We start from the raw sequence: 15,065 nt of genomic DNA on the forward strand, positions 1-15,065 counted from the left end.
CCGTTGCTTCTGCTTCTGCTGTTGCTGTTGCCGTTGCCAGTTGCCAGTTGCTGTTGCCCGTTGCTGTTACCGTCACGTCACAGTTGCCGTCGTGACTGTGCTACACATACACTCTCATCTCTTCTGAGTGAGTGTGTGTGTGTGTGTGTAATTTACAGCGAGTGTGCGTGATTTCGGGTCAGCAGCAAAATCCAACAACACCAACGCAACGCAACGCGAGCCAAAAGTTTTTGGTGGTGGTGGCAATGTTGCTGTTGCTGCTGATGTTGTTGCTGCTTCTGCTGTTGGTGGTGTCGCTTAATGCGAAACCGTAGCAAATGAGCAGAAAGGGTTGCAGTTGTAAGCCTGTAACTAATTTCCTAAGCGCTGCGATTAATTCGCGCTGCTGGCAAATAGATCGATAAGCCGCCTTTCAATATCACATTCTTTATGGTTCTTTATGATTTTTTGGTGTGATTTTTCTTTTTGTTTTGTACTTTGGGTAAACCAACACAAAGACACAACAAGTAGCCAAGCAGCAGAGAATAGCCAAAAAGCAGCCAAAGCAGCAGCAGCAACAGCAACAGCAACAGCAATAGCAACAGCAACCCCCAAAAAAACAATCAACAACGAATGCGCCGGCGCAATCGCTCAGCTCAGCGGATTTTGCCACAAATGTAACGAGTGCCACACACGCATACAGGCGCAACAGCAGCCCAAGGAGGCGAGCACACACACTTGTGGATTGCCGAAAATTATGCAACAGCAGCAGCAGCAGGAAGGCATTAAAAGTGGGTGGGGGGAACGAAGAGGAAGAGGGTGGCAGCTAAAGTGGGGTGTGAGCTGTCGCGAGGGTTGCTATGAACATCGAACATTGCCGAGGGGGTTGTGTTTTGATGTCTGCCACTTGGCTGCCTGCCCGACTGCCAGCCAGCCCGACAGCCCGACAGCCTGACTGACTGCCTGACTGTCGACTGCCTGCCTGCATAGATGGATGGCTGCTGCCTTTGCCTTTGCTTGCCACGTTTAAAAATAACCCAACATTGTTTGCTGTGTGGCCAGAGAGTGGAGAGAGGAGGGAGGGAGGTGCTAACTTAAGCTGAATTATGGCCAGATTTGAAGTAAAGTCCTCACATGACGCTGCCTCGAGTAAAGCGTTTAATTTGATTATTTTGCATTTGGATGCGAACAATTGCCGCATAGTTTTCTCGACCAAAAGCTGACACACAAGTTTCTGGCCAAAAAAGCGGCACTAACCATTGCCGGCCAACAGTCAGCAGTCAACAATGAAAAGAGCACCTCCCTCATTTCTTCCCCTGCCTCCTCCCCATTCCGACTCCATTCCACACTCCCTTCAGGGCTGACTGCCTGTGTGTGTGTTGTCCTTTTTAACATTTTGAGGTTTTGGGCTTTATTTCGTTACGTTACGTTTCGTTTCGTTTGGTTTGGTTTCATTTGGTTTTTCGGTTCTGTTTGCACAGCGCAAACCAAATCAAAAGGAGGCAAGAGACAATAACCAGAACGACAACGACAACGAGAACGAGAAGGAGCAACAGCAACAAGGACATCATGCCTCATGGCCCTGTGGCCCAATGCTGTTGTCCATTGCTGTTTTGTTATTGCCGCGCGTCCGTGTCCGCGTCCGAGACCGATGCCGATGCCCAAGTCCAATGTCCCTTGCGGTTTATTTGGGACGCAACTTGCCATCGCTTCCCCACTCTTCGGTTGGCTGGCTGGTTGTCATCAACGCTTCCGTCGCGGGCTTCCTTATTATTCCTGTCACTAAGCCGCCCTTTAAATTCGCAATGAATGCCAAACAGCCAAACAGTTAAATGTTGTTGCTACTGCTGCTTTTTTTCTGTTTTTTTTGTTTTCTTTCTTCCTTTGCCGCGTTGCGGAAGTGCAAGCAACACCCCAAAGCGCAGAGCGTAGGCAGCGGCAGTAGTTGTGGAGAGCGGGACGTCTCCCCTCAAGGTTAACAGCAACAATAGCAGGCAGCACTTGGATGGAGAGACTGAGAAGATGTCCTGTCGCGTTGCGGTTTGCCAGCGCGGTTACATTGACCCTTTTTCCCAGCAGTCGCCGCTCAGCGCTTGGGGGGAGCTCCTTGGACTCCCTTCGGACTTGGCTGCCTTGTTATGCTTTCTTTCGTCAACACTAATGGAGCTTAAAAAGTTGTCAAAAAGCGGCGCAGGATTTATATTTTAATTTCAGAGTGCCAAATAGAAAATTAAATGGAGCAGAGGCCAAAAGCAAATAAAAAAAGAGTTGAGTACAGAGTGTGGCAAGGGAAAGGGATCGGGCAGGCATCAAATGAACTTAACGCTGCCAAACACAAATCAGACGCCAATCGCCGTCAGTCATCTGTCTGGCCATCCACCCATTCCCATTCCCATTCCCATTCCCTTGTGTCCTTAGCAGTGAGTCCTGGCGAGAGTCCATCGCATTTATTGCCATATGCTGACAGTGTTGCTGGCGGGCAAATCGCGTCTACAACGGCGACGGGGGCCAATTTGAGCTGTCATAAAAATGTACAACAACCGGCTACAAAGCAAACAATGCGACGAGTGCCAACAGCAACACAAATAGCAGCAGCAACAGCTACAACAACAACAGCAGCAGCAACAACAGCAGCAACAGCAATGGCCGCATTCAGCAATTGTGCAAACAAATTGCTGTTGCACTTTACTTTTATTTTACGAGTGCGAATGCGAATGCGATGTTTCTCTGCTTCTTTTACTCTCTGGTTTTTTTTTGCAAGTTTTGCCGCTGAGCCGGACTCAGGGAAGAGCAGAGAACAACACAGTACGAGGGATTGCTGCCTGTCAGCTAGTAACAGCAACAACATCAGCAACTACAGCCAACAGTGACAGCAACAACAGCAGCAACAGCTCTGCCCCCGTCGACAATATGCCGCCCAACGGCCACCCAATTTGCATTTTACTATCGTTGCAGGTTTTTATAGTTGTTGCACGTTGTTGTTGCTATTGTTGTTGCTTTTTGATGCCTCACTTTTGCGTTGGTTTTATTTGCGCGCCGCAATTTTCTTTCGCTTCTTCGTAGGACCCAGAAGAACTGTTGGCCATAAAGTTTACTTAACATGCTGCTTTTTTTTTGTGTGGAAGCTGTTGGCATTCGGATTGCAAAGTCAAGCAGCTTACCACAAACACACAGAGAGACACACACAATATGCTGAGAATTCATCGGAGGTTGCGGCACCGTGTTAATTCCAAGTCCCGACATTGCTAATGTCCTATGCATTTGTATTTGTAATTCTATTTGTTTTGAACTTGTAACTGGCTTCCATAAATTATAACAATGTAACAAGTAACAACTCTAGTTTTGCCCACCTTCTCCCATCTGCACGTTCTCTATCGCTTTTTTCCTTGCTTGCCACCGCATTTTGATAAACAGCAAAAGCATTCCAAACGGTACGGCGAACCACTCTGATGTGGTTGGGGTCTGGTTTTTGCGGTTCTGCGGCTTCGCATTTGGCTTTTCGCTTCACCGAAAACTAATTCCAACTCATTAAGAGACCTTTTAACAACAGCAGCTGCACTTAAATCTACTTAACTATACGCAAATATTTTCAACAAATTAAAGTTATGATTATGATAAAGACCACTTGACTTGCACTTTTGTCACCCACATTCAAATTCATATATTTTATTGGACTGTTGCTCTCTTGATTGAAGACGTTTTAATGTGGATTAAGTTAAAGTTTTGCGGCCAACTTGAAAGTGGAGGCATCAACTATTATTATTACAATATGGCTTTAAGGCATCTCTGTAATGTGAGTGAGGTTAAACCAGTGCATAAGTTTCTTAAGCCTCTAAGCCAGCTGCTATCAACTTCTACTTAATAACTTTGCAGCCAACTGAGGTCCGTGTGATAATCAGCTTTCGAAAAGGTAATCAGTCAACTACTGACAAAAAATGGAAGTTGTTAGTCAGCTTATGAATATATGGAGCTTATGGGACTCTATAAGAATTGAGTGTATTATTTACAGTATATAAAATAATAGATATTATTATATTAATATAGAATAACATGTATTAAAGTATATAGTATAGTATATATTATATTTAGCAGGATTCAGTCCGAGTTTAAGAATAAAAGAGATATCAATTATGTTGTCAACATATTATATGTATATTTATTTTATAGATGATACCAGAATGAAGTCAATATAATCTAAATTCCATGCTTCGCTTTCCATAATCACAAAATTCTTACCTAATTATAATCTACGATTGAATGCTTTAATTGAGAGATATAGAACAAATGAGTTCAACTTATAAAGCAACATTAAATGTGATGCCAGAAAAGTATATCTTTATTTTATTGTCGATAAAGCCAATACAATCTTAATTTCATGTTTCGATTTTGTTCAATCAAAAGAATTCAGCAAAAACATAGTTTTAAGTTTGTTTTCCAACATTGAGCATATTTAAGTTTAGCATATAAAGCAATATTAATTGGGTTGTCAAAATATTATATATTTATTTCCTTGATGATATTAGAATATTAGAATAAATAATTCACCACAATCTCAATGTCTTGACTACAATTGTTTACATTTATTTAATGATTAAAATGTTATTAAAAGAGTTTGTAGTTATTGATCAACAATGATAATAACTAAAAGAACAAACAGTAAAATTGAATTCGGATATATTCAATTGGAAAACATTAAATATAGAATTGAATTTAAATTTCAGAAAAGATAAAGAACCTATTTAAGAAATATATCGTCACATTTTAAACAGATAAACTTTAAAATACGACAATCATAACGACAAGCAAATTCCCGGAGTAAAGCTGACTCATGGTGCAACAATAGTTGCGAATCATCGAGCACTCAACAAAAGGAGAACTATTATATGTTACTTTGCATTGTTCTACCTTCGAGTGTAACTGCTACAAGCTGTTCTTGATCAACTTAAAATCCAGCGTATAGCGTTTTCCTTTCTTCTTTTCCAAGGCAAGTTATCTAATCAGAACTTTTTAAACGAATCGTAAATCGTTTTACTTGCTAGTTTCCGGTGCGAGTTCAACTTCTTTCTCTTTCTTTTACTCCAACTCCTTCTTTTTTTTAACCCACACTTTCGTTTCGGCTTTGCCACAATGCACAATTCAGTTTGCAACTTGTTGTGCCACACACACAATTTCTTAGTGTCGCCAGCATGTTGTCCTGGTCGAGGTGGTGATGATGCAGCTTTTTATCGTTTGCCTTTGGTATCAGAAACGGTTTATCCTTTTTATTATATTCCTTTTACTTCCATTTCTGTACTTTATATTTTTTGTTTTTTTTTTCTTACTTGCCTTTTTATCATCCCCCAGCAATTTAGAGCAACATTTTCACAATTTTCAACATTTGTATTTATTTGCCGTCATGTGTTTAAGATGTTGTTGATATATGTTGTGTCACCCACCCACACACACACTCCATACACACACTCTGCTGAGCAGAGGGATTGAGCTTGCCACACGAGGTGGTAAGTAGACATGCCTCCAGTGGCAACACACCGGGTTATACGGTAAGTAAATTAGGATTTATGCTTTGTTCTATTTGAGCGCTGCAAAGCCATAAACGATTTTTTATGCACAGGCACTTGCCGCACGAGGTGGCAAGCTGGCAACGCAAGCGAAAGCTACCAAAGTCGAAGACGTTGAGGCAAAGACTCAGCATGTGTGTGTGTGTACGTGTGTATGTGTGTGTGGCAAAGTCGAGAGTTCGAAGCGCCAGTTCGCACCTTTTGCCCCAGCAGACGATTTACGACCGAACGCATGTGAGAACGTAAAATTGTTATAAATTTGCATGTGCATTTGCAGTGTCCTCCCCCTTCTTTTGCTCCACTTCTCAGCTATAACCGGATGCCGGAAGTGGCGAAGCAACTGAAAGTGGAACTGGATGTGGCTCTGGTTGTGACTGTGGCTGGGGCAGCTGCTGAATGGACCATTAAGTAGACGCAGAGCCTTGCCCAAGCAAGATCAATCGCAACGGCTTGCTAGTTAATGGCACATGAAACACAGCAGCACTTCAATAGCAATCGGGAATGAGGATGGAGGCAGGAGGAAGGTGGAAGAAGGCAGGAGTGGAGCAGCGGAAACAAATCAGACATCCATAGTCATTGGTGATTGACTGTGAGATACTTGGCAGCCATGCTTGGATCGCACAATGTGCACAAATATGTACAAAGAAATCAATGCTCGTATAAGTTGAGGATACTAAGCCAGCTGCAATCGAGTGGGTTGGACTTTGGATACCACAGACTGCATTTAAAGCCCAAGCAGTATAAAACGTTGAAGTAGTCACTTTGGTTAATCTTAATTGCAAATTGTTTTGAAAGAGGCATTCTTAATTAAATGCTCGACTTTTAATTTAACCAACTTCTACTCAAATTTAAATACAATTTCACTTTTAGGTACCACAGACCCCTTTTTTCAATGATTTTGACTAGTTTGCCAGTGCTTTTGCTAAAAACAGTAATGAAACTTCACTTTTATGTAAAACATTTCATAGATTCGTAAAGAATGTTCAATTTGTGATTTGACTGTGTTAAAATAATCATTTATTCTGTAAACTTAATTATTAATATTAATATTTTGTAAGTTACTAGTCAAATCACTTGATCCTGATTTTGATTTACAGTGATGCCACGTTTTTGTCAGTCATACTATAAGGTCTACTATTCTAGCTCGAAAATAAGATCTATATTAATTCTTGATGATAATTAAATCTTTAACATCTTTTGAATTAATAAAAGTAAAGCAAGACACATCAATTGGGATTGTATTTTCTTTTTAGGAAAACAGAAAAGTAATGATTAAATGATGAAGAAAATTTTATACTATGTATGTATTGTATATATACTAAAGAGACAAATAAATACTTTGGTAATCACTGTCTGACCCAGAATGTGTACAAATGTTGGGTAAGAGAGACAAAGAGCAATATTCACAACGGTTTAAGAAAATGAATAGATGTGTTATCTTTCTCATCCACTCATATTCTTGATTCACTAAGAAGAAAGACAAACAAAAATTTGTCAATCATTATTATTTCAAGCGTTGAAAAAGGTATGAAATATAATATGATAATTATTAATATTAAACAATTCTCGATAATTTAAGAATTAAAGCTTAAACTAAAATTTCGAATATATGTGATATGTCAATATATAACAATATTATTAAAAAATTCTCAATAAATTACAAATAAGACCTTAACTTAAAATGTCGAATATATGTACATATATGACAACATTCTAAGGAAGCAGCTGCCTCCAACTTCAAAAACTTCATGACCCAACACACCAATTGTACCGGGTATGAAAAAAGGCAACCAAGTTGTTACTAGCCAATTTTTCGTACACTCTGCCTTGCCGGTTTTCAAAATGTTGCGTAATTAATGCGTCTCAATTTATCAAGCTGCATTTGCCTGAACAAAGCAGCAGACGGGAGGAGGAGAAGACGAACTGAGCCAATGAATGAAACCTGTAACTCATTTTGTCACAGCCAAATCAAGAGCAAACGCGCAGCTGAAGTAAACTGTTGCTAAGCCCACAAAACATTGACAATCATCTGCCCCCCACACCTTGCCACCTGACAGCAGCAACGAGAGCAGCAGCATCATCATTGCGTGTGCATATGTGGAAATGTTAAATTTTGAGCCACATTGTGGGTGGTTGGGCGTCTTGAATGATGCCTTGCTTGATGATGACGCAAATCTTAAAGCACTAAGATGTTTTTGTGTTGTATGTAGGAGCGAAAGCAGATAGTCTGCACAGTGGATTAATGCTGCCATAATTCCACTGTTGCCACGGCCACGTCGAAATGTCGAGCTGCCAAAATACCAAAACTGCCGAGTGGCTTCGTTTGCTGCCCCGTTGTTTGCTGCTCTGCTGTTGGTTGTTGGTTGTCGCATGTGGAGTGGAGTTCATTTAATATATCCGATAAAAGTATTTGCAATAAATCCTGTAAAAGCTAATGATTAATTGCTCTGTAGCTTTTAACGTCAACGCCGCATAGTAGGCACGGATTGTGTCAGCCACGAGGACGACGTCGCTGCTTGGCTTGGTTTTGGCTTGGCTAGCGTGGCGTATGAGTAATTCGACTTTGACGCCGCAGCGCCGCCGCGCGTGGTTTGCCTACAGCACACACACACACACACTCAAACTGTGTGACACATACAGACATTTGTCTTGTTGTTGCTGCTTCTGTTGCTGTTGCTGTTCATGTTTTGCGTTATTGTCGCTGCGAAGTAAAAACACAAAAATATTTATTTCAAATGAGTCTGTGTACAACTGGGACTACCTCCGCCCCTCGCTCTCCACTCCACTCCCCTCTCCTCACTCTTTCTCTCTCTTTCGTTTTTGGCGACTCCCAACTGCGACTGCGACTACGGAATTGCGGAACTGCGGAACTGGTAAACAGTATGTTGTTGTTTGTATTATATTTTCCTCGTCTTTTTTTTTTTTTTATTTTGTTCGTTTGCTGCTTCTTCGCTGCTGTTGCTGTTTCTGCTTCTGCTTCTGTTCTCTTTTTTTCGGGTTTTTTTTTTCGGTGGGTGGGACACACAAAATTACAGTCAAAGTCAGTTTTTCGGGGTGCGACGTTGGCGCCTTTCCTGTGCCAGGGTGAAAGACAGCATTTGCCATAAATTGTGAAAGTGTCAACGAAAGGCAAAGACACACACAAACACACACAAACACACACACAGACACAGAGTGAAAGAGAATTGCTGTGTGTGTGCTGTGTGTGAGGAAGCAACACGCACGCATATTTATTTTGAGCACATCCTTTTTTTGGGGACATTCTGTTACAAATGCGATATATAAATACAATATAGAATGTCCTTACATATTTACGCATATTGTTCTAATCAGTGGCGCTGTCCTCGCTGCCATTCGGCTTTGGCTTTGGCTTTAATGACACCCAAGGTCTCGCCCTCCGCTCTCCGCTCTCTGCTCTTCGTTCTCTTTCGTTCAAGAATGTCAATTTTTTGTTGCCTAATTTATTTCGCTGGTTAGTCGGCAGGAACCAATGCTCATATTTGTGGCAACTACCACCAATCTCCCTTCCTCCCACTTTGGTCAGGGAAGGAGGAGGTGTGGCAGGCAGCAGTTTTGACACCACGCAGAGACGCTGCTGATTATTGTCACGACAAATTCCAGCAATTGAGGGAGCAACAACCAGGGTGAGGGAGAGGCAGAGTGTGTGTGTGTGCTGTATGCCAACCACATATTTGTGCCCCTGAGATTCAGCAAAAGGACAAGGCAAGCCAGAACAGACCAAACGAGAGAGAAGGAGAGAGAGGGAGAACTGGGGGGGAAAGCTGATAACTTGGCCACTTGGCATTTTGCATAGGCAACGACTGTGGTTGACACAGATACGCAGCTAGAACGCCACCGAGTTGAGGCTGAAGATAGATAGTTTTAGCTGGAATCTGGTAGATTGCTTTCCAGGTGGTCAGAATCAATACGCCAATATTTATGACCAGTTGGCTGACCTACAATTGACCGTTAAGCAGAGGGTTAGACGCTTGCTTTGCGCTTTAATCAGCTGGCAAAATGCTTGTAAACACAATCACTTAAAGCAATTATTATATTAATTTCTTAGCAACCCCTGGAAAGAGGCGAAAGAAATGAGAAAAGTCTGTCGCTAATCTTAACAATTGCAGGACATAAGTACCTGAAAAGCCATAACTCAGCTGAGCTCAGCGCAGCTCAGGATTGGGATTTTTCCTGGGGTCTGCAGTTCCACTAAATTGGACACATCTGCACTGTTTTTTTCCTCTTCTTCTCTCTACTACCCTCAGTCCTTGGTCCTAGCGGCTTTTGTTTTACTCGACACTTCCTCGCCGTGTGCACGTCCTCGCCATCGCTTCCCTCCCCCCACCTCGCCAATCTCAACCTCTCGTCTATTCGTCTAACGTCTAACGTCTATCGTGCTGTGGCTGGAAGCGTTTTAGCAGCGTGTCAATCTTGCAAGTCAAATGGCGGCACGCATGGCGAAGTTTTCCACATAGAGACACGGGAGCCGTGGCAAATCCCCGCACGTTTCTACATTTCAACATTTCTGAATTCACATTCACATTTGCATGTACACACCCCGCTCTCTTCCCTTCCCTTCTCACACTCACACAATTTGTATGCTTAAGTAAGCCGCCTGCGTGCATGTTTCTAATGGGCGGCACAAAAGGTTACCTGATGCTGGCTAAAAAAGAAAAACATAGCAACAACAACACAAATACTACGTTCATGAGAGGGAGTGGGAATGAAAACCAAAACTGGAAACTCATTTCAGGCCCTCGGGCGTGACTTTTATAGCACTTTGTTTCGGGGGGTTCTGATATCCACCCCACACCCCCCTCTTCATTTCACCTCCCACATTTAAGAAACGAACAAAAAATACAAACAAATGGTATTTTGCTGTTGCTGTTGTTGTCGTTGTTGTTGTCAGCCTCCTTCACACGCGGCATTGGAAAACTTTTGGCTGTCGCATTTCCAAATGCGTTCTACAATTTCGTGTTTTTTTCTTGTTTCGTTTGATACTACCAGCAACTTGTAGTAGTTCCTGCTGCTGCTGCTGTTGTGCTCCTTGTTGTCCTTCCTGTTGTTGTTACTCTTGCTGCTGCTGCTGCTGTTGCTGTTGCTCGTTGTTGAACTTATCAACACGCCGATCACTTGCGACAGTTTCCGTTTCACAGCACAGCCGCCTAATTGCCCCGCACTCGTTAAACTCACTCGCTCTTGCCCTCCTTCTATCTCCCTCTCTGTCTCTCGCTCTGGAATAATACAGCCAAAACTCACTTCCATTCAAGGTGAGCAATGTAGCAACAACGACAATAAGAACAACAGCAATGGCAAATACAAAACTTCCTGTGCACTCATTTGGCATGTACTTTTACTCCTGCTGCCATTACAACTCATACATTGTCAAAAAAGAACTATATTCAAAAACTTAGCAATGCAATACAACAAGCAATTTTATATTAAAGTACTTAAAATACAATTTCTATCAAATAAAGAAATTTTTACACACCAAATACATCATTTTTTTTCTTCGAAGAGATGAATTTATGATATATAACGAAATAAGAATCAAGTTAATTTGACATGTTCCCTTTATTTTTTTACCTCTATAAAAAGTTTTAATCGTATTTAATAGTCAATAAAAATTGTAAATTAGAGATCGCTGTCGATAATAAAGTATAACTAACAATATAACAAAATGTATTCGTATCAAAATTTGGGAAACAATGAGATTGGAATTGAAATGCATAACATTTACTTAAACTAAAATTAAAGAATTTATTATTGAGAACGAATAGGTTTTCAAGGGGAAAAATGTATTATTTTCTAAATATTATATATAATATTTTTGAAGTATAAATATTTTCTAAGCCAATAATTGGTTTGTCTGTTTTTCACGATCAAATCGTAATAATATTAATTTATGAATGCAAAGAAAAAGTCTACTTCATTTCAAGTACATACATACATTTCTGTATTTAACTTCTGTTCAGCCAACAAATTTGACCCACAATTTAATAATTATTTTATTTTATAATAAACATTAGGGCTTCTTTTTGCAACTTCACACTTTTAACTTAAGTTATCAAATGCAAACATAAATTTGTTTGAACAGTTATTATAAACTTCTGTATTCAATGTTATCGAATTGATATGCTTTCAATTAATATTTGCAACATTAAGTATTCGTATTCCATTCCATTTATTTTCCCAAAGAAATGATGTATTGGTATCTCAGATTGCAAAATTGTTATTAAATAAAATATATACAATATTTACAATTTTGTAAAGAATTTTATTAAATGCTGAATATTAAAGCTTGTTAATTTATTTCTACATTTATTTATTTTGAATACAAAATAAACCATCTTCAGTTTCAAAATACCCCCTAATCATCGATGCAAGGAAACCCTTAAGCTTTTCTCGCAGTGTATGCTGTGCCTGTGTCGTGTTGTGCTTCTTATATAAACATCTTGTGTTCTCTTTCACATTCCTTGTGCGCTCCCACTTGCACCTTGCAGCCGAACAAGGCGCAAAAACCAACAGAGCACACAATACAAAGTAAAAAAAAACGGATATAGAAATTCAATACTTTGATTCGTGCCACAGTGGCAACAGCAATAGCAACAGCAACAGCAACAACTGCAAGCAGGCAGGCAAGCAGAAGCGGTAACAAAAGGATAGGAAGTGCAACCATACAAGGTAACCAAATAGCAGGATAACACGTACCAAACCGAGAGCACTTGCTGGGGCAGAAGAATTGGCGAAAAGGGTGACCCAAGAGGGGAAGGGGGTTGAAGGGGGTACTGGGGTATTGGGGTGTGTCTACAGATTTTACAGCTGCAGTTGGCAAGTTCGCGCAGTTGCACAGCAGTTGCTGACTAACTAACTGGTAACTGTTGGTAACGTATTTTCAAAAGCCACGTTTAGTGCATTACACGCTGAGTAGGTGTAGTTTCGTGGTTTCCACATGATTGATGCCATATGTCCCTGCCACCTTCCCCTCCTCCTCATCCGCTCCCAACCTTCATTTACCACCCCATCCAGACTACTGACTAAACAAACTTCACAACGATCGACAATAAAAACAATTGAGTATTTTGTAATTGCAGAGTACACACGAAGAACTAATAAACAGAGCACGCAACGTGGTATCCTGCGAGAGTCCTGTGAAAGTCCTGTGTGTGTGGGAACGCTGCGTTGTTGTTGGTGTGCGCTATGGGAAAGTTGCCAAAGAGTGGGAAATGTCGAGGTACTGCTGCGGCACTTGGCGGCAGCTATAATTACTAAATACTTAGTACAGGACCTTCGCTGCACTCGGCGTTGTCTCCTGTCCGTCCGTCCGACTGTCTGTCCGTCTATCTGTCCGTCGGGTTGTCTGGCATCCGGTTAAAGGGAAAAGCTCATGGCTCACGGCTCACGGCTCACACACAACTCACATGTCTGCCAATTATAAGCAACTAACCGCAGATAACGCTAGAGATGATGCTGTCGTTTCCATTTCCCACATTTCTGCCACATTCCCACATTGCCACAATTCCCAGTTCCCTTTCCTTTACTTTTGCTGCTGCTCCCCCCACCTCCTCCTCCTCCTCATCCTTCTGACGCCTCCACAGGCTACCCATCGACCTGTCAAAGCGACGTGACTAAGTGGTGAAAAATGATTTCATGAAAACGTGTAGCTCTCAGTGGGGAATGCGAACTGAATGCAAACCCGGGAACGAAGAGTCTGCCAAGCAATTGGGGGAACTGGCAGGATAGGAGAGTCGAGGGGTGGAGGTGGTGTCCTGGGGTGTGCATGGGAATGGCGTTAAAGCGTTCACAGCTTCCTTCTGGCCCAGCGCCATCGAGAGCGTCTCTTGACGCGCCGAGTGCGCTACCTTGCTATGCCCCTATGATGGGGCTACACACAGAAAAAGAAGAAGTAGCAGCAAGTGAAGGAATTGCTACTGCTGGCAATCGTCAAAGGATCAACATTTTGGGACGCTGTCGTCGTCACGCTGCCTGCCAAGTAGCACTTCAAGTGAGTTTTGCGACGCATTGCCGCATTGTCGCTACTTCATCAGCGAGCGGCATCAAGTGCAAGTATCATGTCGCAGTCGCAGTCGCTGGCGACGTCGCTGCCAGCGTTGACTGCGACTGCAGCTGCAACGTTGACGTCAGACGTTGTCGCGAGCAGAGTGCACTTGTGCAGCATCTCGTTGCAGAATGTTGCCAGTTGGCAACTGTGCGTCCGCAGGAAATGAATACGTGTTGAATATTTGTCGAGTGAAGCACAAGGACGACGATGTCTTGTCTCCCTTTCACCCACCCCACCCTACCACCACCTCCTCCCCTTCCTCCCTCACTCAATGTCTTGTCGTCTTCGAATGGGTTTTGCCAGTCAGTCACATTCAGATGCCGCAGCATGCATGAGTATGTATATTCAAACATGCCAGTTTACGAGTACTCGTATGTATTCGCATATCTATGTACTTATCTATCATGCATGTCTGTGTGTGAGTGTTTGTGTGTGTGTGGGTGTATGCAGCATGTGCTTAGCCTTGCCTTGCTTTGCTTTTGCTTTGCTTGTCTAATGCGCGGCCCAAATATGATAGACGAGAATGTGTATTTTATGTGTACAACAGAGATTTGCAAACGTTTCATATTTACAACACACAGCAGCAGCAGCAGCAGCAACACACTGCGGCAGCAACAAGCTGCAACATACGAGAGTAGAGGAAGGGGGGGCAAAGGGAATCCCGGTTGCCAGCTGCTGCAAATGGCACGCATGAAAATGAAAGGCCCATCGAATGGGCGCGTTCATTGAGAATTTATTTCAATAAGAGACCCAAAGAATAAAGAGACTCGTTCTCGTTCTCGTCCTCGTCCTCTGCTCTCGTCTCCTCTTCAATGCAGCCAACAGATGAGGCTCGATGCGGTGGCAGATGAGGCAGATGAGAGGCAGTTGTGGCAGATGAGAGACTGCGCTGCGGCTACAACAACAACGACCGAAAAAAGGAGGTAGCCAAGCACTAAAGGACATCGCAAACTACGCTATGCATATACATATACATATGTTACAACTGTATGTGTGAGTGTGTGCAGCAGGCTGTCAGGATATTACTAAGTGCTCTTGTTGCATGCTGCCATCGAGAGCCATCCGTTGAATGCGAATATCTCTCTCTGTGTGTGTGTCTGTGTGTATGTAGTCTCTAAAATGTAACAAGTAATTAGTATTAGTGCTTCAATATTCAGACGTATATACCACACATACATATATATACTGTATACTGAAGATGCTCTCACATATCATAATTTAATATGCTATATACAAGTCTGCACCTTAAAGAGCACAGCAAATACTCAAGAGGAGACTGAGGCAAGGAAAGTGTCTGCAAATTGAGTCGACTTCTTAGGTTTAATCAATTATCTCCTTGCATGTATTATCTTAACGAGCGTCGACTTCTTTTTGCAACTCTTCCAACTTCCAACTCTTGCAACAGACACAGCAGAGACACACACACACACACAACTTGTGGCACATGGAAAAACAGTGGGGGGAAA

Source organism: Drosophila sulfurigaster, chromosome 3, assembly GCF_023558435.1.
Source record: "Drosophila sulfurigaster albostrigata strain 15112-1811.04 chromosome 3, ASM2355843v2, whole genome shotgun sequence".
Taxonomy (NCBI): Eukaryota; Metazoa; Arthropoda; class Insecta; order Diptera; family Drosophilidae; genus Drosophila; species Drosophila sulfurigaster.